At 40.2% G+C, this 25,449-nt stretch overlaps 1 protein-coding gene across 2 annotated transcripts in view; it reads right to left on the reverse strand.

The window, feature by feature from the left end:
• ITPRID1 (ITPR interacting domain containing 1) overlaps window positions 1-25,449 on the reverse strand; it is a 181,095-nt gene that overhangs the window by 143,147 nt on the left and 12,499 nt on the right. The window contains exon 1 of one of the 2 annotated variants that reach the window (XM_040353276.1): window positions 16,443-16,745. The exons of the other annotated variant lie outside the window; for it this stretch is intronic. The gene's annotated coding sequence lies outside the window, so the exon portion shown is untranslated. Of the gene's footprint in view, window positions 1-16,442; window positions 16,746-25,449 lie in introns of those variants that run through there. 2 annotated transcript variants of the gene reach the window in all.

Consider the following 25,449-nt stretch of genomic DNA (forward strand, 5'->3'; position numbering starts at 1 on the left):
TGTCGTGACTTTCACAGTCTAAAAGGAGCCTCCAAGGCCTGCATGGGATTTTGACATGTATTATGTACAAAATCTAAAAATAAGAAAACTCTGGACAACAAATTAATACATTGAATGAAATGAATGAATGCTTTTCTTGACCTCCCTTCCATCACATGGCTTTGTAGAGAGTGAAATTAACCTAAGTATGCATGATGGGACTTCAACAAAACATCTAGAGCTCTCTTTCTCTTTGTTTCCATTTTTAGCATTTTCTATTTTTTTTTTAAATGGGACTAAATGATAGCATGGAGACCACCAATGAAATGCTTGCCCACCAATCTGTCTTGGACTGGTAGTCTGCATAACGATTACAAAAATTGTGCTTTGCTTGGACAGGCTTTAAAGTACACATGTGACCAGTCCAAAAATCAATGGGGTTCATTTATTAAAGACAAATAGACATGTTGCATAGTTCAGTTGTACTCTACAGGAGGATTTGCTCCAGAGCTTTGGAAATGAACAGAAGCTCTTCTGACTTCCATTATCCAATCATGTGCTAGCAAAAGCAAAAATTATGTTTTTTTTTTTAACTTTCCTTGCACATAAATGGGTTTTCTTTGCAAAGTGAAACAAACTCATTTACTAAGCTCTGGAGCAACTGCACTTGTAGTAATCCCTATGTCTCCGTTATTTTGCAGACACCTCTTGATGCCTCCACACACACAGTGGGGTTGATTCACTAAAGGTCAAATAGACTGTGCACTTTACAAGTGCAATTGCTCCAGAGCTTAGTAAATGAGGCACAGCTTTACTTTGCAAAGAATACCCAAACACATGTGTAGCACTACACCCGTAGGAGCTTCTGGATTAGATTTGAGTCTACGCTCTGCCTATCAACCCCAGAAGTTTGGCTCGAACCCTCCCTTGGCACAACTGGACAATAATGTGATTGTGGAACCCACCGGCAGTAGGGAATCATAATGATACCATACAGTAATATATATATACAGGGCTTTTTTTCAGGGGGAACTAGGTGGAACTCGGTTCCACCACCTTTGGCTCAGACCCTTTGGTTCCCGCTCACCACAATCACTTGTAAACAAAGAAGTCTGGTTTCTGTGTTTACAAGTGACAGCTCTGCACTCTGTGTGTAACCCTCCTGAACTCTACACTCTGTATGTAATGTATGTAATGCAATTCTGGTATTTAATGCCCCTTTAAGACCCTTCTACTGTTTGTGAATTCTGAACGGGGTCGTGGTTGAGTTCCTGCACCTATTTTCTTAGAAAAAAAGCTGATCACCTGCCCACAACAGCAACATAGTCCCACACAGGATGCAGTTTAACCAAGGGTAAGATGTTTACTTGGTGAAGAAAATAGAGCAGAATTTACACAAGCAACATTTGACTTCAAACAGGGCCCTATAAAAGTCAATGGTATATAGTTATATAACAGGTTCAGAATTTGACTGTACAAAAAACCTAGTCAACACAACCTGAGGTCAGACCTGAGTAAGTACACAGTGGAGGAATTCCCCAATGCAATGAAGCCAGCAATGGGGTACCTCTCTACCAGGTACCACTCAGCTCACTGAAATAGCAAAATGACAATATAAGTGAATATAAGCAGTTAAATCACACATATGAGTTTGTAAGCTCTTTGGCTCCCGCCAGTGAGCAACTTCACTGACACGTGTCTTGTTGCGTCAGCCTAAACAACGAACTGAATTAATGATTGTTCCTTCAAGTCCAAAGTAATCTTCTGCTAGCTTTTGTTGGTGCACTTCAGTATTTGTAATCCAACAAGGTATACGGAGAAAGGAACAAACACTTAAAATATGTAATGGCAAAAGAGGCGCTGCTCCTTTCAAAGTGCAATGTGTCCCTATTTGTAGCACGGCAACTTCCAGAAAGTTTAAGTGAAACTATGAAGTCACCTTCCTGCAACACAGTTAGTTATGTTGGTGTGCAGGTGCCCTCTCACCAGATGAGGCCTCGCCTCGCCAGTATGCTCCGTCTGGACCTTCTTGGTTCTCAGACTCTCCGTAGCTCGTGGTCCCTGGTCCTTCGCGCAGCCACTCACAAAGTGCAGGTGGATAGGTGACTCCGGATGCTGTGGAGTGGAAGTCGGTTCCTCTCCCTGGTCCGATCGGCCAAGCTGTGGCTAGGATCCCTCAATAAGGTGATTCGGTCTCCGCAACTTTAGGCCCAGGCTTCTCCGGCCTAGCACACTCACCGAAGGCCTCTTGCCTGTTGAGAGATGATGTTCCAAGAGACCGGAACAAGGCCTCGCCTAGCCTTAAACAATATCTGGCAGCAGGCAATGCGTGGCACAATGCACCTTGGTAGCACAGTGGCACTGTGGGCATTGTAGTCTATTTCCCACCTGCAATAATAGTTAGAGTCTATGTCTCTCTGTACTACAATGTCCATCATGCATTGTTCCCATCATAGCTGAATCAAACAAATTGCAGCAATATAACATAAACGGACACCAGAGGGAGTTGAGTTCCTATTAGGCACAAACTGTAGTCTATAGGCTATGTTCAAAAGTGACACCTTGCTACACATGCAAGGAAAAAAAAATTTTTTTGGTTGTACATGATTGGATGATGAAAGTCAGCAGGGCTTTTTATCATTTACTAAGCTCTGGAGGAGCTGTATTTGCAAAGTGCACAGTCTATTTGTCTTTAATAAATCAACCCCAGTATTTCTTTTGTACAACACTTAGGCTGCTCTAAAAAAAATGGGTTCTACATTGCAAGAAAAAGCCTCCAGGCCACTTTGTCATTGTAAAGTTTGCCCCTACCCAATGCCCTATCGTATCATGCAGCCAGTGGCAGGGTGAGGAGAGCAGGAAAGAACAAACTACTCTAACCAGGAAAGGGCCTCGATTTTTTTTCCCTGTAATGTATCACCTGGCTTTTAAGATAAGCTGGGCACAGTAATGTTGATTTACTTGCACTGTCACAGAGGCTGTATGCTTTCAATGTAAAATTCCCTCCTGCTTTTTATTTTTTTATGATATTATTGCTGTTTCCATTTCCTTCTCTGCCTTGTTCACTCAGTTTGAAACAGATAGTTTAACATATATTTGATGAGGAAAAGGTCATGAAAATATTCCAGCATTATAGGTTTGTAGGGTGCTAATGCTATCTTTTAAAATGTTTAATAATTAGTTAAGCTTCATTATGTTACTTTAATAAACTTTAAAATGTATCTAAAATTGTTTTATGCATGTTTCAGACATAGAATGCGGCACGAGTTAACTTTGCAGACTATTTGTTTAATTCAAATAGAGCAACTACAAACTGTAGCATAGACGTCACTAGTAAAATGAGTCAGCCCACTACCACTATGCTTCATGAACATCAAAGTTTGCTGTCTTGCTTAATAAACACGTATATCGGGGATAACAATAAAACTCCTGACTATCTTTAGCCTCAGTTGCACTGCAGAAAAAAAAAAGTTTGTAAATCTACTTTAATTCTTTTGAAGTTTATTTGACTGGATAGGAAGAGATTTCTGATTATTTTATAAGAAAAGTCGTAGAGGTTTATAAGAAATGCAGAAGGTATAAAAAGGTCTTAAAGCTTATTTTTACTTTTGCAGTCAAATTTGAGGAAACCCCAGTTTGCTATGTGTTTCCATTTACACAACATGCCAATTCTTTTTATTTCATACCTTTTTAGATGAGATGGTGGTTTCATGCTGACTGCAAGGTTTATTGACCAATGTTAGAGTGTGCCTGTCCCAAGTCTGTCCTCATTAACATACAATGTTAGAAGCCCAGCGACACTTTAACCCTGTTTAAGACATACAGTAATCAAATCTAGTTACAATTGATAATGAAGGTCTACCTGTACAGTAAAGTCAGGTTTAAGACAGCAGACCCATCTGCTCAACCCTCCTAAACAAAGAATACTACTTAGGATTTTTTCCTGCTGGAGGGTCAAATATAGTGCATCTAAAAAAATGGTAAGCTGCATTTTTTTTTATGTTATGCTATGTGAAAGTGGACATATAAAGTAAATACTATGCCAGTTTTATTACAAAAGTGGAAAATACACATTAAAGGGGTTGTATAGGATTTGTTTCCCCCTAAATAGCTTCCTTTACCTTAGTGCAGTCCTCCTTCACTTACCTCATCCTTCGATTTTTTGCTTTTAAATGTCCTTATTTCTTCTGAGAAATCCTCACTTCCTGTTTTTCTGTCTGTAACTCCACGCAGTAATGGGAGGCTTTCTCCCTGGTGTGGAGAAAGCCTCTTGAGGGGGGAGGTGGCAAGCAGCAGTGTCAGGACGCCCACTAACACACAGCTCCTTTCTCTATCTGCAAAGTAGGGAGCGTCCTGACCCTCCTGCTCGCCCCCTCCCACCTTAAGAGGCTTTCTCCACACCAGGGAGAAAGCCTCCCATTAATGCATGTAGTTACAGACAGAAGAACAGGAAGTGAGGATTTCTCAGAAGAAATAAGGACATTTAAAAGCAAAATCGAAGGATGAGGTAAGTGAAGGAGGACTGCACTAAGGTAAAGGTAGCTATTTAGGGAAAAACATTTTTACCTTTACAACCCCTTTAAGCCTCCATCAGGTCATAGTCCATGCAGATTTGCTCTTGGATTTAAAAGTAATACTAAAGTGTTACTAAACCCAGTAATATGAAAATAGTATAATAATAATATGAAAATAGTTCATTTGACCCCCTTCAACCCCCCCCCCCCCACCCCGCAGTTCCCACAGCTTACAAATCATCCAAAAAGGTATATAGTGGCAGTATTTTCATGTAAAAAGATGATCTGTATACCAAGGTTACATAATAAACTACACAGTTTCTCCAGTACTGAGAGTTCAGGAAGGAGGAGATTTCCACTGCAGCCTATATACACACCGGCATGTGTGAAGTCAATATCATGTGACCTGGCTAGCTCTGATCAACAAGTAAATATTCTCTCCAGCATAAACGACACAACTGAGTATGTGCAGCCTGGCTACTCTGCCTGTGTTAGCTGGCCTTACCTAGATAGGCAGTGCAGGAGGGAGGACCTATGCACACAGGATAAAACAGCCATATTACACAATGCAAAGGATTCATCCCTCAAGTTCAACATTGAGTATAACAAGCATGATATGCTGCATATACAGACTGATTTTACTGTTGTGGGTTTAGTAACACTTTAACACAAAACCCAACTAGACTCCAGGCAAACAGCTAAATACATAGGAGAAAGTGAGCTGTTTTACTGGACAAAAAAATTGTATTTGTATTCATTCAGTTCTAGGATTAACACAGCTCTGCAACACAGAACAGCTCAGTCTGGAATCTGATCTTCTTTTTTTACTTACATTTTATTTCACTTACAGGTTTCATCCCCTCACTGTGGCTGGACAATGAAAGAAGAAACACACAGATGAAATCATCTCCTTACACCACAAACATATTTGGTTACTGGCGTTGCTTCTTACACCCTGTCTCTGAGCTCTGTTGTACAGTAAGCTGCAAGAGGCTATTACTAAGTCACATTCAGTTACTTTGTACCAATGTATGGTGTATTAATACTTACAGATCTGCATTCATTTGGACCTCAGATCTGCCTGAAGTTCAGCTTTGAAAAGAACATCAAACATATTTCCCGCATCATGAAAGAAAGGGCAAAGCTCATGTAGTTACACTAACTTTGTCTGGTATTTACTTTAGCTTTCTAAAGAAGTACTACATTAACTTTCTAAAGAAAGTGTTTGACAAAGGCTTGGCCAGGTTCTGTGGTGGGCTTGCAACAAAGAAAGTACAGTTTGGGAGGGACAACAAAGAGCACGGCATTAATTAAAATATAACTTTGCTGCTCTTGTTACTTTTTAAATTAATATCTTAATGTAATAAGGCAAAGGATACAGCAGAGGCTTTATTAAGCCCTCGAGCACCTTACAATTTACAATACAGCAACTTGTGATGTGAATAAAAGAGCTGAGAAAGAAGAGTCAAAACAATCACTCTTCACTTTTTTTTATGCTTCTTTTCTATTAATTGATTTAGTATACATCATTTTTAAATGCAATTGTTTAGGAAGGCAGGGTATTATTACTCATTCATTCTCTGTGTGTTATTGGAAATGTCCGTAGTTGCGGGAATGTGCCAGTAAAAAGATCGGTTCGGCTTGGAACTGCGCATGCGCAGTTCCAGAGCTTGCCGAGCTGAGCATATGCTTTTTCAGCCAGTGGGGGTCGGATTTCACAGAGACTGTGCCACGCGGCGCCGGCGAGTGATGTATTAGGACATCCTGCCAGGCGTGCGCGCGCCAGAATTTTAAATCTGTAACTAACCAGGAGGTCGGAGGAGCACAGCACTGGAGAAGGAGTCAGGACTCGAAGGCTGAGCAGCACGTGGCGGCAGCAGAATGAAGGAGCCTGCTGCATCCAGGCAATACAAAGTTCACAGGGGAGTCGGGGACGGACAGAGTGACAGACAGCCCAGCCGACAGTGACATCAGGTGATGGTGGCAGAGGGGGATCCGATGGAGGCAGGGGGTGATGGTGCCACTGCAGAGGGGGGACGATGGAGGCAGGGGGTGATTGGAGGCAGGGGGTGATGGTGGCTGTGGTGGCACCGCAGAGGGGGATGGAGGCAGGGGGTAATGGAGGCAGGGGGAGATTGGAGGCAGGGGGTATTAGTGGCATGGGGTGATTGGAGGCAGGGGGTGTTGGTGGCACCGCAGAGGGGGATGGTGGCACCGCAGAGGGTGGGGGATGGAGACAGGGGTTGTTGGTGGCACCGCAGAGGGGGATGGAGGCAGGGGACGATGGAGGCCGGGGGAGATTGGAGGCAGGGAGATATTGGAGGCAGGGAGATATTGGAAGCAGGGAGAGATTGGAGGCAGGGAGAGATTGAAGTCAGGGGGAGATTGGAGGCAGGGGGAGATTGGAGGCAGGGGGAGATTGGAGGCAGGGGGAGATTGGAGGAAGGGGGAGATTGGAGGCATTCGGGAGATTGGAGGCAAGCGGGAGATTGGAGGCAGGGGGATATTGTGGCACTGCAGAGGGGGGTGAAGGCAGGGGGTGTTGGTGGCAGAGGGGGATGGAGGCAGTGGGTGATGTGACTAAATAATTTGCCCTTATTCTATCGAAAATAACAAAAGTTTTTTTTACCTTAATATCTACCTTAAATCACATTGCTATTTGCCTAGCATACTTGTTTGTAGCCTAAATACTGAAATTTGCACCTAAAAATGTAATTTAGTAACTTTTGTAAAATGCCAGTAAAAACGTGGCTGCGTCAGTTAATTTCAGGTGTCGTGCCAGTAAATTTCAATCTGGTAGGTTGGCAACACTGGTTGCAATGCAGCAGGGCAAATTCAGCAGTTGGAACCATGGCTCTCAATTGTTCTTTATGGCTTCTCCCAGCAGTCCTCCCCAAAGTTTTGTGGGCAAAAACATTCCAAAAATTTGATCTTTTCGTTTGTTAGTTTGGATGAAATCATGTATCGGTAGGGATGACCAGAAGGTTAGGGTTTTCATATGAAATTCATTATTTAAATTTGTAAAATATTTCATGTCTGCATTATGTAAACATTAGGAAAAAATGTTACTGCGCTGATCTAATTATCCAGAGGGTTTAATCTCTGGAAATGTGAGCTGTGACTTGATAGAATACACCCTCAACCATAAGTGGAATATGTATATCAGGGCCACAATGTGCCCAATCTTAAATGTGAGTAACCTAAATACAAACAATCTGTGAAAATACATAAATTAAATTTAAATCATGCATATGTGACACAGTTTTTGAATCACAAATATAAATTGGTGTATCGGCATACACATCAATCAATATGCCACAGTGCTCCTGTGAAAGAGTGGCTATCGTTGCTGCTACTAGCCGGCTAAATAATGAAAACAATACAGAAAAAAGTATACTATATAAAACACACAATGTGCAATGTGCCAACTGCACCGTGAATTGTCCAATAACTGGTATTGGAAACAGGTAATCCCCAAAAAATTATATATAACAAAAAAAAATATATATATATAGTTATCAAACAACCAATAAAAAGTGCAATGTGCTAGCTGCACTGAAAATAGTCCAATGACAAGCAATCTTGCTCCTATACAGTAGGTTCCAGCAAACAAAAGGTTCAATGTTGGTGGTGCTGTATACAGACAAGTGCCGCTATCTCTTCCACCCGATAAAACTGTGCCACCATCACCAATGGTTAAAATCAACACTCACCAGACCCCAGATATTAATAGGCTCCAAGGTGGTGTCTTTTCTTTCTCTGTCAGTGGGTGTTACCTCCTTTTTCCTTTTATATACTTTTATATTTTTTTGTTATATATAATTTTTTGGGGATTACCTGTTTCCAATACCAGTTATTGGACAATTCACGGTGCAGTTGGCACATTGCACATTGTGTGTTTTATATAGTATACTTTTTTCTGTATTGTTTTCATTATTTAGCTGGCTAGTAGCAGCAACGATAGCCACTCTTTCACAGGAGCACTGTGGCATATTGATTGATGTGTATGCCGATACACCAATTTATATTTGTGATTAAAAAACTGTGTCACATATGCATGATTTAAATTTAATTTATATATTTTCACAGATTGTTTGTATTTAGGTTACTCACATTTAAGATTGGGCACATTGTGGCCCTGATATACATATTCCACTTATGGTTGAGGGTGTATTCTATCAAGTCACAGCTCACATTTCCAGAGATTAAACCCTCTGGATAATTAGATCAGCGCAGTAACATTTTTTCCTATGCACTATTAACCCCTACCAAGGGCACACAGTACTGCAGCAGATCACGGTTTATATTCATATTTATTTTATTTTATTTAATTTTTTGCGCCGGTGACACTCACAACCAAATTATGTAAACATTGCAAGTCTAAAAATGATGTATTTTTTGTGATTTGGGTTATGGTATTATTATCTTGTCCAGGGGGAAACATCCGCATTGTTTGCTATTGACAATAAGGGGCTTGGTTATGTAGAGAGTTTGTGTGAGAGGGAAATGTTATGGAATATTTTTAAGGTGGTGTTTATTATTACATAGTTACATAGATAGTCAGGTTGAAAAAAGACACAAATCTATCCAGTTCAACCACAAAAAAATAAACATACCCACAGTTGATCCAGAGGAAGGCAAAAAACCCCAGCAGAGCATGATCCAATTTGCTACAACAGGGGAAAAAAATTCCTTCCTGATTATTGGGTGATTTTTAATTATAGGTGGGTGGTGTGAAGGGTCTGACCAAGGGAGATACTGTATATGTGAGTTTCACCAAGTTTGACCAAGATCTTTCAAGTTCCACCCAATCTTTGTTCTTATTGTTGCAATGACAATCTATTATCCTGGTCAAGTTTGTTGCATAATGATATTTTTTTAAGTTAGGGTTTCATTTGGATACCTGATCGTTTATTTGGGCTGTCAATTTTTTAAAGAAGGTGGTTGGTATTTCTATTGGTAGGGCATGAAATAGGTAGATTAGTCTTGGCAGAACGGTCATCTTTAAGATAGCAGCTCTGCCAAACCATGAGAATTGTTTATAGTTCCAATTTTTTAGGTAATTTTCTATCCTTTTTAGTAATCGTTGAAAATTCTGGTTATAGAGGTGTTCTAATTTTGGTGTGAGTTTGATACCAAAATATTTTAATGCTGTTTTTTCCCCATTTATAAGGGCAGGTATCAATCACCCGCTGTTGTGACTTGTTTGAGAGTATCAAGCTCATAGCTTCAGATTTACTTTGATTAAGTTTAAAGTTAGAAAGGTATATATAGTGTTATGCCACGTACACACGATCATTTTTCGGCATGAAAAAAAAACAACGTTTTTCGGCATGTAGAAAAAACGAAGTTTTTCCAACTTCATCATTAAAACGACGTTGCCCACACACCATCGTTTTTAAAAAATGCTAGCAAAGCGCGGTGACCTACAACACGTACGACGGCACTATAAAGGGGAAGTTCCATGCGGATGACGCCACCCTTGGGGCTGCTTTAGCTGATTCTGTGTTAGACAGAAAAGCGCAAATCGTCTTTTCTGTTACAGCGTGATGAATGTGCTTACTCCATTACGAATGGTAGTTTTACCAGAACGAGCGCTCCCGTTTTATAACTTGCTTCTGAGCATGTGCGGGTTTTAGCCCACACACGATCATTTTTTACAACCCGAAAAACGACATTGTTTAAAACGTCGTTAAAAAATGCAGCATGTTCGAAAAAAAATGTTGTCGTTTTTCAGAACCCAAAAAATGATGTGAAGCCCACACACGATCATTTTAAATTAAATTTTTTAAAAACAAAGTTTTTTTCATGCCGAAAAATGATCGTGTGTACGCGGCATTGGAAACATTTGTTTAAATTGGGACATGAGATATGTGGTTGGGTTACATAAAACAGTAAGTCGTCAGCATAGGCTGCTATTTTGTAGTCTCTTTTACCAAAATTAAAACCATGTGTTGCGGTTTGTTGGGTTATTGTCCTAATTAGTGGTTCTAAGGTCAGAATAAATAATAGTAGTGATAAGGGAGATCCTTGTCTGGTTCCATTTTTATTATTATCGGATAGGAGTAGGTGTCATTGGCCCAGATCCACGTACATCGGCGCATCTATAAGTCCGGTGTAGCTTAGCTCAGATACACTACGCCGCCGTAACTTACAGCGTATTTTCCGTATCCACTAAGAATTTGCACGGTAAGTTACGACGGCGTAGTTTAACTGTGTCGGCGTAAGGGCGCGCAATTCAAATGGATAAGATGTGGATGCGTTTTATGGTAAATCCTATTGACCCCAAGTTTTTGACGTTTTTTTTAACGGCGCATGCGCCGTCCGTGGGGGTATCCCAGTGCGCATGATCGAAATTAACCCACAACAAGCCAATGCTTTCGACGTGAACGTAATTCTACGCAAAGCCCTATTCGCGAATGTTTTACGCAAACGACGGAAAATTCTACGCTGGCCCGACGTCCATACCTAACATTGCGTACGCCTCATAGAGCAGGGGTAACGTTACGCCGAAAAAAGCCTTACGTAAACTACGTAAAAAATTGCGCCGGGCGGACGTACGTTTGTGGATTGGCGTATCTAGCTCATTTGCATACTCGATGCGGAAATCAACGGAAGCGCCACCTAGCGGGCAGCGTTAATATGCACCTTAGATCCGACGGCGTACTAAGACGTATGTCAGTCGGATCTAGCCCAGCTTCAGGCGTATCTTGTTTTGTGGATAAAAAACAAAGATACGCCAGAGCATCCTAGAAGTTACGCGGCGTATTAATAGATACGCCGACGTAACTGCTTTGTGGATCTGGGCCATTGACTTTAACTTGTGCTCTAGGGTCATTGTATAAGGAAGATATCCAATTCCTCATCTTTTGGCCGAGACCTATATGTGTGCAAGTAGCGAACATATAGTCCCAAACTACTTTATCAAAGGCCTTTTCAGCGTTAGTGGACAATAAAAGGCATTTTTTTTGCTTTAAATGTGTTCTTTGAATTAGGTTAAGAGTTTTTATTATGTTATCTCTCGCTTCCCACCCTGGCATAAAGCCTACCTGCTACAGTCTGATAAGTTTCTCCAGAAATGGTCTAATCCTGTTGGGTAAAATTTTCCAAGGATTTCCAAGGATTTTTAAGTCCAAATTTAATAGAGATATCTGTCTATAGTTAACCCTAATACCAATACCAAAACCAGGTAAAGACCCAACTGACTGTGTTATGTATGCTGAAAGGAATTCACAGTGGAATTAAGAACTCAAGACATATGCCCCTTATGTGCTGAACATTGATTGGGACATCAACTGTTTTACTGATACTAAATAAGCTAAATAAGCTTTCATTATCCACCTGCTCTCTAATTCCTGGTGTGTCTGGATGATCTTTCATGTCCCCATTCTTGAGATAATGCCCTTTTTTTATATTTTAGTTATATTTTTTCATATTTTTCATGGGATTATTAAAGCTTTGAAATGTTTAGTTCCCATTTCTTTGTCAATTGGGGTTATTTTTAAACTGTTTTAAAAGATCATCTGTTGTAATGTGGTGGATACTGTAGGTAATTGCCATTGTTTTGTAGATACATTTTTTCTAATTTTCGCTATTTATTATTTTCCAGATGCTCTTTTTGCTTACCCATAATGTGTATGGCCAATCTACTATGTTTGAACCAACTTATAAATGGCAGAATAGCTACTTTCAGGTCTAAGAAAATATGACTGTTTTACATCTTCTGGTTTTGGCAATATAGTAGTACCAATCTACACCTGTGATTGGGAGGCCTGGGCAAGGCTCCTTAAAGATGGCTGGTGTCGAGGACCCCTTGATAATGTCTAAGGCTGGGTTCACACTACGGTTTTCCCGTCCGTCAGCCGCATACGATTTCAGTATTGAAAACGTACGGGCCCGGACGGGAAAATGTAGAGATAGAGAATGCATTGCAAATCGTATGCACTCGGATGCATCCGGGTGCGTACGATTTGCTGGCAAAACGTTTTTTAAACGTACCCAAAACCGTGTTCAACCACGGTTTTGCGGTCGTTTTTAAAACAGTATGGTAACCGCATACGTTTTCCTTTAACATTAATGTCAATGGAAAACGCACATGTGTGCGGTTCCATACGTTCCCGTCCGTTTCAGCCGCATACGTTTTTTCATATAAATCGGACGGGAAAACCGTAGTGTGAACCCAGCCTAATTGGGAGAAACACGTTGGGAAAAGTTTCTGATGCTGATGTCATGTTGATGCGTGATCTTGTGGTTGGCAGTGGCTTCCTATGTAAGTTTATCTCATTTTACATGTATCATGATGTTTTTATTTGGACATTAAATAATACTACACTATTGGAGATCTTTCTGGGCTCTTGGTGAGCTTTGTTTGCCCTAGTTGGAGTATGTCAGAAGGAGCTACAGGATTCAGACCGCTGCATTTACTCCAGAGTGATGTCTTATATACCACAGCTGCTGTAATGGTAGCCATGTTTTCTGGTGAGCTTTGAGTTCACCTAATGTTGGTGATGGATCATCTAAGCACCATGAGAAGAATCAGCATGTGTGTTAAGGCAATGGATGGTTGATTTCACCCCTCACCTATTAAGATCACAGTGGGACTTTTTCTGTTTTTCTGGAATCTTCATTTCATTTAAGGACTTTTGTATTTAAGGACCTCATTGCACTTACTGTTGGCTCTACTCTTTCTTTGCATAAAGTTACAAGCTGATTGTCTACTATGCACGGCTACTCCAGAGTTTTCATTCTCCAGTTTTAGTAAATCAATCCAAAGGGGCTGATTTACTAAAACTGCAGAGTGCAAAATCTGGTGCCGCTCTGCAGAGAAACCAACCAGCTTCCATGTTTGTTTGTTTTTTTGTCAAAGCTTAATTAGTTGAAGTTGGTAGCTGATTGGTTTCTCTGCACATCTGCACCAGATCTTGCACACTAAGTAAATCAACCCCAGAATGTGAAGGTATAATGTGAGGATCTAAAAGTTGCTGTTGTACTATTTAATTTTATACAACATTTCCATTACATTAGGGTAGGAGGGCCAGTTTGTTATAGTGCAGCTGTAGGTATTGCTGTCCATCCTCTTATTATATTACCTGCAAATTGAAATATATAAAAAAAAGAGCCACGCTATAAAGCAGTGATAATCAAAATAAAGTAAAAAAATCAAACCAAATAAAATTAGGTATTACATTGACAACAGGAAAATCATATATTCTATTGTATAACACCCGTGCACAGAATCCAAGTGCAAATACACCAATAAAAGTACCGGTATATAAGAAGTGCAAAAACATCTATAAAAAGTAAAAAAGTTTTTAAAATGTAAAAGTTTGTGAAAATTTTAAGTAATTCTCTTCAGAAGTGTTCAGATGAAAGTAGTGAACATCCAATCACCATTCAGAACTCCCAAATCATGACACCACCACTTCGTAAAATAAGTAGGCCTACCAGATGAGCATATTACTATACACCCTGTTGTGGGTATTCCCAAGGCTTTCTTACAAGATCCACTTAGGAGTAAGGATATGGACGGTACTTCTCATATCAATGGCATCCATATAAGGCCACAATAAACATGAAAGGAAAAGCTCCTCATAGTGTAAAACTCTTCTAAACATTTTATGAAGAAAAAGGGTTGCTTTTACATTTAAAAGTATCATAAATCACATAGTAAAAATCACTGGCCGGCTAGTAGCAAAGGAGAATCCCACACTTCCTGGAACACACAATGACATCAGCGCTGTGGCCAGTTTGTGTGTGGCCAAAACTCTGCAGAAACAAAAACATTGGACACCCACTGGCTTTGTCCAGGGTCATTCAGAAGCTCTATTTGCAACATGACATGGAAAGAAAGCTATGTAGGAGCACAAAAGATGGCTCCCTTCCTGGTCTCACAGTGCGTTGTGCTGGCTACCTGCCCATATGTATCCAAAAGTATAATTTCTGGAGCAATTAACAGAATGTGTTCTAAAAAGCCCAGACAGATATACTAAATAATTTTGCTGCACATAGTACTGTCAGCTATGTCATATGGAAGAAGTACAAATGTAATTCTTCTGGACGTTGGACATTCTATATTATGCCCATTGGATGGAGCTGATGATCAAAGTAAATAAGTGTTTATTTCCTGAGAGCATCAGCTCCATCTAATGGCCAAAATGTGTTATTTTACAAATTCATGCTATTCTTATGAAAGCCTAAGTTTAGCTGAAAAAACAAAAAACAAAAAGATAGAGGGGATAGGGAGCCCTGTTCTATATCACTGTGTAGAAGCTGTCATCTTGGTAGAGAAGCAGTGCTTATTTTTATCATGTCAGTCCCAACCCACTGATGACATTTGATCTAGTGAACTACTGAAAATTATTGAAGCCTCAGAAGAGGTGGAGAAAACAGATCCACGGAATTAATAAAGTTGGATCAAGGAAATTCTTGCATCGCATGTCCTCAGGTGCAGCTTTTTTCTCCAGGAGACTCTCTGAAGAACAAAGGGCAGCACAAAAGTGACATTAACTGTAAAAATAGTAGTGATCATCAGACGTCAGCATGATATACCTTTGATGTTCTTAAAATGCAGGAATCCAGTTATTAGGCTACAGGCACAGTCACATATCAGTATGTTTTCTACTAATTTTAGAAACAAGATAATGATTGTGGGCCAGATTCAGAAACATATTACGGCGGCGTATCTCCAGATACGCCGCCGTAATTTCAAATCTGTGCCGTCGTATCTTTCCGCGATTGTGATGAGGAGAGACAGAGCAGGGAGATGTAAACAAGGCATTTCCCAGTTCTGCCTAATGACATGACAGGAATCTACTGTTCTCTGTTATCGGGAGCAGTGATTGCTATTATGTCAATGGTAGCCTATACGCCCCCACAGTTGGAATCACTCCCTAGGACACACTTTACCCCTTGATTGCCCCTAGTGTTTAACCCCTTCCCTGCCAGTGTCATTTACACAGTAATCAGTGCATTTTTATAGCACTGATCGCTGTATAAATGACAACGGTCCCAAAAATGTGTCAAAAGTGTCCGATGTGTCCGCTATAATGTCACAGTTCCAATAAAAACACAGATCACCACCATTACTAATTAAAAAAAATAATTGTAATAAAAATGCTATAAATCTATCCCCTATTTTGTAGGTGCTATAACTTTTGCGCAAACCAATCAATATACGCTTATTGCAATTTTTTTTACCAAATATATGTGGAAGAATATATATCAGCCCAAACTGAGGAAGAATTTTTTTTTTGAAAATAAGAGTGGGATATTTATTTTAGCAAAAAGTAAAAGATATTGTGTTTTTTTCAAAATTGTCGCTCTTCTTTTGTTTATAGCGCAAAAGATAAAAACCACAGAGGTGATCAAATAACATTAAAAGAAAGCTCTATTTGTAGGAAAAAAAGGACATTAATTTTGTTTGGGTACAGCGTGCAATTGTCAGTTAAAGCGACGCAGTGCTGTATCGCAAAAAATGGCCCAGTCAGTCAAATCTTCTGGGGCTGAAGTGGTTAATATTACACACAGCTAACAAGTTTCCTATCACATGCTGGCTTGCCACATCATGGCTTGGGCACATCAGTCCATTAATTCAAAGCATGGTATCCAAAAAGCACAAAGAATAAAAAAACACCTATTTCTTGAATATATATATATATATATATATATATATATATATATATATATATATATATAAAAAATCAGAAGTGACCCTAACTTAATAAAAGCCACTCAAAATCAGTAAGCACTGCAAATACAACTGTCACTTTCCTGATACAACTTAGTTAAACTAAAATTATAATTTTGTCATTTTGTTCTCAGTTTAAACACTTAAAAAATGTACACAACTATACTAAATAATGATCTAATCAGTAGTCATTTTGCACATGTAGTATTGTACAGCCTTCAGAAGTCTATAAATATTGTAGCCAGATTCTAAAGACGTCTTACCTGTAAGCATCCAAAGTTACTCTTCTGATGTAAGTTAACAAGAATTGATGTTAAAACGAAAGACGTCACGTCACTAGGCTCCTTTTGCATTGCTTACACCATAATACATCCTCCTTGTTTATTTTTCATTTATACAATTAAAAACATTTATCTCACAGCCAGAGTGTCATAAGACACGGGCTATGCAAAGAGAGCATAACCCATTTGTTGTTAAAGAGGAGGAAACGCAGATTATTAGGGTCAGCTACTTTATTCACCTTTTCTAAACGTGTATTTCTCTTTTCCCACATATTGGCAAGCCAACAAAGAAACGGAGAGCAATTCAAGGAGGAAGTAGTCTAAACTTCTTTTTTGACATTTCCATGGTTATGGGAGTCTGGGATTAACAATGTCCTATTTCCAATTCCATTGCAAACAGTTAAAACTGCTGAAAAGACTCTGCAGACTTTACATTCAAGAGACATCCCAAGGAACTATCTATGGGTTTGTGTTGATTTAATATTTGAAATCTTTTCTTTATGAAAAAAAGACAATCATCCATAACCTCCAAATATAACTAATCTTTTCTTCGTCTAATTCTAAAATGTGTTTGCTTGCTATAAGTTTTGGGACATTGAACATCATCTTGGCTCTTTTGAACCCTTTCACTGCCAGAGTAATTTTCACATTGTGCATGTCAACATGCACATTTTAGGACTAAGGCCTTGTACACACGATCAGTCTAAACTGATGAAAACGGACTGAAGGACCGTTTCATCGGTCCGTTATACTTCGGTCGAAAAATTTGGAACTTGCTTTAAAATTCAACCGATGGACGCCTAACCGATCGGTCAAAACCGACGGTTAGTATGCAAAAGCATCGGTTAAAAGCCTGCGCATGCTCAGAATCAAGTCAACGCATGCTTGGAAGCATTGAACTTCATTTTTCTCAGCACGTCGTTGTGTTTTACGTCACCGCGTTTTTTTTAACTGATGGTGTGTAGGCACATCAGACCATCAGTCAGCTTCATCGGTTAACCGATGTAACGGACCTTCAGTCCGTTTTCATCAGTTTGGACTGATCGTGTGTACAGGGCCTAAGGATTAGTTAAAGTAGAATTTCGGGGTTAACCCTATGTAATCTTCAAAATACTCCCTCCCCACTTCTAATACCTATGCTTACTAACCTGTGTAAGAAAGATGCATATTCTTACCATTTTTATGCCACTCTGGCCTGGTCATGGGATTGGCTCCCCTGTTCTCAGCCAGCAGGGGAATGGAGGGAGCTATATCAACAGATGGACCGTTGAAGCCTATGAGTCATGGCACTACTCCATTCCTTACTAGCCATTGCCAAGCGTGTCACACAATATTAGCACTATGGTTTATCAAACTCATATTGTGAGTAAAAAATACTCTAAAACAAATTTTAGTGCACACAAACCTGGAGGGAAATTTATCAAAACTGGAGAAGCCAGAATCTGGAGTAGATGTGCATTGCAATCAATCAGTTTCTACCTACAGATAGAAAATGAAAGATAGAAGCTGGTTGGGTGGCATGCACACCTACTCCAGATTCTGGCTGCTTTAGTGTTAATAACTTTCCCTCAATATTTTACTCAGTTGTTTTTTTTTTTAATATAAAAGTTAAGGTTGTGTCAAGCAAACAGATACCAAACATGTCAAGCCTTACAATTGTGCGCACCCATGGAACAGCAACTTCAGTTCCCCAAATTTCCATAGGCTAAACCTTAAAAGCCTTTACAGGTCACCAGTTTAGAGTTAATCCTAAATGATGGCCCTAGAATTTTTGCTCTCACTCCAACATGCTCAGTGATGCCTAACACATGTAGTACAATTGTAATCTTCCTACTTGGGTGCGCCCAATGTACGTGCTTATGTTCATGTGTATATGAGGGTGGGAGCAAATAAAAAAATAGTTTTGTATTTTTTGTGATAATGCATTAGTTTATTTTTTTTTACTAACTTTGACAAATCCCTCATATGTGATAGCATATTGCTGATGAAAGGCCATCTTTAAGGAGATGAGAATTGAAATTGAAGCACCACACCACTGCTAAGAGATCCAGATACAACTTTATCGCATTAAAAGTCAAGGGTACAATCCCAAAAAGAGCCAACGCGTTTCGGGAACCAAGTACCCCCTTTATCAGGGCTAGAAAGAACATAAAAAAGATTTCCATATCAATCTGATATCGATACAATATCCCCTCTATGGGAGTATATGGAAATATTCGTATTTAGCAATAATTTCAATTATTGTTACATTACAATACAAGCCAAGGAGACACCTCTAGGGTGTAGAAGCAGCCTGTCCAGGAATCAGATCATTTACACCAACATCAATATCTTAAGATAACAATACCAGTAAGATAACCCTACAGGTCCAGCTCTATCTTTCCACTTTCCTCAACTTTCTAAGGAGATGTCAGGGGGTCTATTAGACCCTTATTGTGACCTCTGTACTCTGCACAGCCAGAAAATGACAGCTCTAAAGCTGGAAGTGCTTGTCACTGGCCGTATTCATTGGAGGGAAGATCAGCAAATGATTTACTGATATCTCTACATTCGATGCTCGTGCCTAGCGGCCGTGATGTCCGCCAGGTACTCGCGATCAGCAATGACAGAGCAGGGACGTGGAGCTCTGTGTGTAAACACAGAGCTCCATGTCCTGTCAGGGAGAGGAGATCGATGCTGTGTCCTTTGTACATAGGGACACAGATCGGTCACCTCCCCTAGTCAGTCCCCTCCCCCCACAGTAAGAATCACTCCCAGGGTACACATTTAACCCCTTCCTCGCCCTCTAGTGTGAACCCCTTCCCTGCCGGTCACATTTGTACAGTAATGAGTGCATATTTATACCACTGTTTGCTGTATAAATGTGAATGGTCCCAAAAATGTGTCAAAAGTGTCCGATGTGTCCACCGCAATATCGCAGTCCTGACAAAAATCGCAGATAACCGCCTTTACTAGTAAAAAAAAAAATAATAAAAAACAATTCAGAATTCTATCCCCTATTTTGTAGCCGCTATAACTTTTGCGCAAACCAATCACTATACGCTTATTGCGATTTTTTTCCCCAAAAAATATGTAGAAGAATACGTATCGGCCTAAACTGTGGAAAAAAAAAGTGATATTAATTATAGCAAAATGTAAAAAATATTGTGTTTTTTTTTCAAAATTGTCGCTCTTTTTTTGTTTATAGCGCAAAAAAATGAAAACCGCAGAGGTGATCAATTACCACCAAAAGAAAGCTCTATTTGTGGGAAAAAAATTGTTTGGGAGCCACGTCGCACGACCGCGCAATTTTCAGTTAAAGCGTGACAGTGCCGAAAGCTGAAATTTCGACTGGGCAGGAAGGGGGTATATGTGCCCAGTAAGCAAGTGGTTAAGTTATGGGCTTAAACTCCACAACTTTCTGCACACATTGGTGGCTAATATGGCACAATGCCATACTACTGCAGTCAGATTTATAAATGTAATGTAATTTTGTCTATAGTAACATGACCATAAAGTTAATCTATGGGCAATACCATTTTTTTTTTAGTTTTGAATAGAATAGGTAAGTGTTCAAACTCTTCTCAGGCTATTTTATCTAATTATTTGTTTAATTATTTATTTAATGCCTTCTGTGTCCCACTAGGATGATTTGCTTTAATTTCCTGATCCGGAGACACAATACAGGCATACCCCACTTTTAAGCACACAATGGGGTTTATTGACTAAAGCTGGAAAGCGCAAAATCAGGCCCACTTCTGCATAGAAACCAATGAGCTTCTAGCCCCAGCTTGTTCAATTAAAGCGGAGGTTCACCCAAATAACATCTATATCAGACCAACTTCTTTATACTTCTAACACGTACAGTCTGCATTTTTTTTTTTTTTTTTATAGGCTGTACATACCTTCTAATCTATATTTACAATCCGGCTTCCGGGTACTTCTCCCCGCGGGAGTAGGCGTTTCTATGCTGAGGAGGAATGTCATCCGGGAGTTCGCCCAGATGATTGACGTCCTTTCAGAAAAAGTTCCCCCCGGCGGATAAGGCCCCGCCCCCCGTATTGCGTAGGCGTGTCACGAGTCACAGCGTTTTTCCCGAAAGAAGCTGAACATGCAGAGCTGCGAATCGTCTCTATACGGCGCCTGCGCAGTCAGCTCTACGCGGCTCCTAGTCGGTGTGCATGTCCCGTATAGAGCCGACTCGCAGCTCTGCATGTTTGGCTTCTTTCGGAAACGCCGTGACTGTAGTTCCCATTAGGCCGTGATGTAGCAAAAATGAATGCGCACCGCAAACCAGGAAGTCAGTGAGAATAATGATTCAGGAGTGACGGAGGTGAATAAAACAGCTCGATTTCAACAGGTATCAAACTAGTTATAATGCAAAACATTACTTTTTACTTTATCAGCTACTGTCAGACTTTAATTTAAGAGGGAAATATTTTTGTCTTTACAACCCCTTTAAGTATATAAACCCCATTGTGTACTTAAAAGTGGGGTATGCCTGTAGACAACGAGAGGAAAAAAATTCTCATCCTAGGCATTTGTCACCAGAACATTTGTCATCATTTTAACTAACAAATGTTCAATTTTTCCTTGCTTTCTGTATCAGTGATACCAGGAAAAATAAAGGTTTGAACCTCCCCAATAGGGTCAAAGACAGCAATAAAATCTTTATGTAAGTTCTAACCACTCTATCCGAAACAAAAAAAAAGTTTGCCCTTACATACATTTTAAAAGCGGCTTTCATATATCTAAAAAAAAAAAAAAAAAATTCCTTAACATACATTTTAAATGTTGCTTTCATATATCCGAAACGAAAAAAAAAAAAAAGTTTTGTCTTTACATACATTTTAAAAGCGGCTTTCATATATCTAAAAAAAAAAAAAAAGAAAGTTTGCCTTTACATACATTTTAAATGCGCCTTTCATATACTTTGAGGAATGTGAAAGACGTAAATGCTGCTTATACACACACTATACCTTATACACGTGTGTCATTTACTTGCGCATCACTGTTTTTCCATAGAGTATAATTGGCTTCAGTATTTCAGGTATGTCCAATATGAGCAAAGTGATTGCTTTCAAGGGAATAATACAATAGCTTTAAGCAAGACAAACTAAAGCATGCAACTGGTGAATATTTGTTGCTAGTTTAGCTATACACTGCCACAATCACTGTAACATGCCATTTTCTCTGTTACCATGAAGAACTACTATAAAGTAAGGACGCCAACAGACTTTCTTTTAGTAACATATTTTGTTATAAGGCAAGTTCACTTTACAGGAATGATTGTGCTCCCATGTTTAGATGCTGTGCCATATCTGCCCCTTCCCAGCAACACTGAGCTCAAACGCTGCTGCCACAGGGGATACAGCGCACTGCACAGGCGTGGCATTTGAACGCAGGATTGCGAGCGATCAGAGGATATTATGTCCTGACAATTATTCAGAAAGGGACAATGCAAACAATGTGTTTTCTAGCCAGGCTTTGCAACAGCAAGTGACCTAAATGGCCTACAGGTTTTGCCAGCTACATTAAAGCGGAGGTTCACCCTATAAAAAAATTCTAACATTACAATGAGCTGACCTGTGACACGGACATCATGCTGGTCTTTTTTTTTATTTTATTCGTACTTACCGTTTTATCTGTATTTTCTCCCCGGATTTCCCGCGGGAGTGGGCGTTCCTATTCACAGGGTAAGTGATTGACGTTCTTCCGACCGGCGCATACAGCGCGTCACGACTTGCCGAAAGAAACCGAACGTCGGGTCGGCTCTATACGGCGCTACACGGTGCCTGCGCACCGACGTTCGGTTTCTTTCGGCAAGTCGTGACGCGCTGTATGCGCCGGTCGGAAGAACGTCAATCACTTACCCTGTGAATAGGAACGCCCACTCCCGCAGGGAATCTGGGGAGAAAATACAGATAAAACGGTATGTACGAAAAAAAAAAAAAGTCCAGCATGATGTCCGTGTCACAGGTCAGCTCATTGTAATGTTAGAATATTTTTTTTTTTTAGGGTGAACCCCTGCTTTAAGCAGCGTTTTACAAAACTGCACAGTGCATTTCAATCTACTTGGATTCCTTGTCCATTGTCTGCATAGCCTGTTTTACTTTAAGGCTGCATTCACACCTTAGCGTTTTGTCACCTGAAGCGCGACGCTCAAAAACGCCAGAGGGGAAGAAATACATTATTCCCTATGGAGATGGTTCACATCTGCACGCCAATATGCCTGACGTCAAACGACTGAATCTCAAACAAGTTCCGGACCCTTTTTTGTCGCGCGTATTGGGCGGTTTGGTAGTTTTTGAGCGTTTCCATTTCCCATAGAAAGTAATGGAAACGCTCGATTCAAGCGACTAGCGCGACAACGAGCGTTTGCTACGGGCGTTTCGTCGCTTTAATCAATAGAACTTTTCACCCAGGCAGAAGATTAAAAAAATATACCAACATAGCAACAAGTGATGAAAAGATGATCATTTTTCCTATTGGCTAAAATAAAAAACGTCGAAGTAATAAAAAAGTCGGACGACGCTGTATGCAAACGCGCAAATAAGCATGAATACGCCCGAAAAAACGACCAAACGACCGATGCTCAGGTGTGAATGCAGCCCTGGTTCACATTGATGCGGGATTGAAATTGTGCGTGTTCAGTTAAACTTGCACAATTTCATTCCCGCATGTCAGCCTGATGATTTCAGACACATCTGTGCGGTTTCCAATTGAAATTGCACCTGAAATCTGCAAAAGTATTACAGAAACGACTTTTGGGAATCGGTGCGGTGTTGCAAAGTCTGCATTGCACCGATTTGGACGGTTCCGTTGCAGGCAATAGCCACCGATTTGGCATGCGATTTGACTGTCAAATCGCATCAATGTGAACCAGGGCAAAATGTGAACTTATAGCCTTTGGGTCATACAGCACGTATTCAGAATGTAGCTAAGTATATCCAACAAAAATTACATAAATAAAAATAAAAAATCTTTAGGCATAATATAATTTAGTAATAATAAGGTAGTAGTCATGTAGGCATTGCCAATGTATTATCAAATATAATTAAAATCTTGTATACAACATTACAGTTATCTAAACATTAAAGGATCACTAAAGGAAAAAACATTTTTTTTACTGAAATGACTATTTACAGGGTATAGAGACATAATAGTTAACTGATTCCTTTTAAAAACGATTAAAAATAGATAAAAGTCAATCATATAATGTACCTGTAGTTTTTTAGTTTCGTTTTTGCATTTAGTTTCATTTAGCATGTTATGCTGTATCTGTGCTGGACAGTGCCATAGAGCAGTATTGGTTTGAAAAAGAAACTAAAATCTCCCAGTACTGTGGTGATCAGGAAACAGACTACCAGGAAGTGTCAAAAACAGAGGAGAATTACAGCAACATCAGAGCAAAAACGAACAATGAGGACATGAAACCAGGACTGCAGTAAGGTAAAGGAAGCTATTTAGCTAAAAAAAAAGGCTAGGTTCACACCTATGTGAATTGGATGCTGTTTTACCACATCCAATTCGCATTGTAGGAAATTGTGACCGGCTCTCTATGGAGCCGGTTCACATTTCTCCACTGCGGCTCCTATACAGATTTGCACAGGAGCCCTGTTCGTCTTTTGATCCGTTTCAGGTCCAAATTCAGGCTGAAATCGGATCTAAAACACTGAACCAGGACGCACGGGACTCCTGCTGTGAGCCACATGTGGACATAGTGTGAACCCTGCCTTCAAGTGTAACTAAAGTCAAAACCTTATTCCTTTAAAGTGGTTGGATACCCACTCTCGAAAAAAATAAAAAAAAATAACACCTGCAAGACAAAGGCATAATGAGCTAGTATGCATAACATACTAGCTCATTTTGTAATACTCACCTGGGATCGAAGCCCCCGCTGCGGTGCCTGACACAACACCGGTCAACGACATGTCGTCCTGGAGTTACTTCCGGGTATCATCATTGTGGCTCCGGCCAATCACAGCACCGGAGCCGCGATGATGCATGCGCGCGTGAGCTGCCGGTAACGGCACAGTCACTGAAAGCAACGGCACGTACATCGGCACGTGCAAATACAGGGGATATCTCCTAAACCATTCAGATTTAGGAGATATCCAGGGTAGCTAGTAGCTACAGGTAAGCCTCATTATAGGCTTACCTGTAGCAAAAAATGTGTTGTAAGGGTTTACAACCACTTTAAAGTGGTATTAAACCCAAATAAAAATGTAATATATTGCAGCTTACTATTAGATGTGGTGGCTGCTCTAGCTTTCTTTTCTTAGGTTTTCCCCCCTTTGTTTTTTTACCTGGTAATCTGGCCAGTAACACATCTCCGGTATTATTGAGACATAACTCTGGATGAAGGAGCACAGGGGACACCTTCAGACAGCAGCATTGTCAGTCTGGGAGGAGAGTAGTGTAAAGCCCCATACACACAGTCGGACTTTTTCCCAACAAACTTCAAAATGAGCAAGTTTCCCAAAAAATCCGACCGTGTGTACGCTCCATCGGACAAACTTTTTTGTTTTTCATCGGACAAAAGACCTGCACGGTTTAGGAGATATTCGCCGAATGACAGGACTGCTGTCTACGGCGCATGCGCCGTAGACACCTGCGTGAAAGTGCACTAACAATAGCCGTGCTAAACACGGCTCCCGCGCGCATGTGCGGGAGTGACGTCATCGCCACTCTGGCCAATCACAGCGCCGATTACAGGAAGAAGATCGCCAGAGACATGGCAGTGGCAGGCACGGAGGAGAACTTTGTGGGCTTCGTTCTCAGGTAAGTCGATCATAATGAGCTAGTATGCTGTGCATACTAGCTCATTATGACTTTATCTTGCAGGGTATTTAAAAAAAAAAAGAAGAAGAAGAAACAAGGGTTACACTTCCTCTTTAACACTTTATAAGCAGTTAGAGCAACAGTTTTGCTCCTTCTGGGATAAGTGTTTTACTTAAATAAATAAAAGCTGATCATTGTGCACACCCCTGTGAGTGGTAAATGGGTT

This window comes from Rana temporaria, chromosome 5, assembly GCF_905171775.1.
Source record: "Rana temporaria chromosome 5, aRanTem1.1, whole genome shotgun sequence".
NCBI lineage: Eukaryota > Metazoa > Chordata > Amphibia > Anura > Ranidae > Rana > Rana temporaria.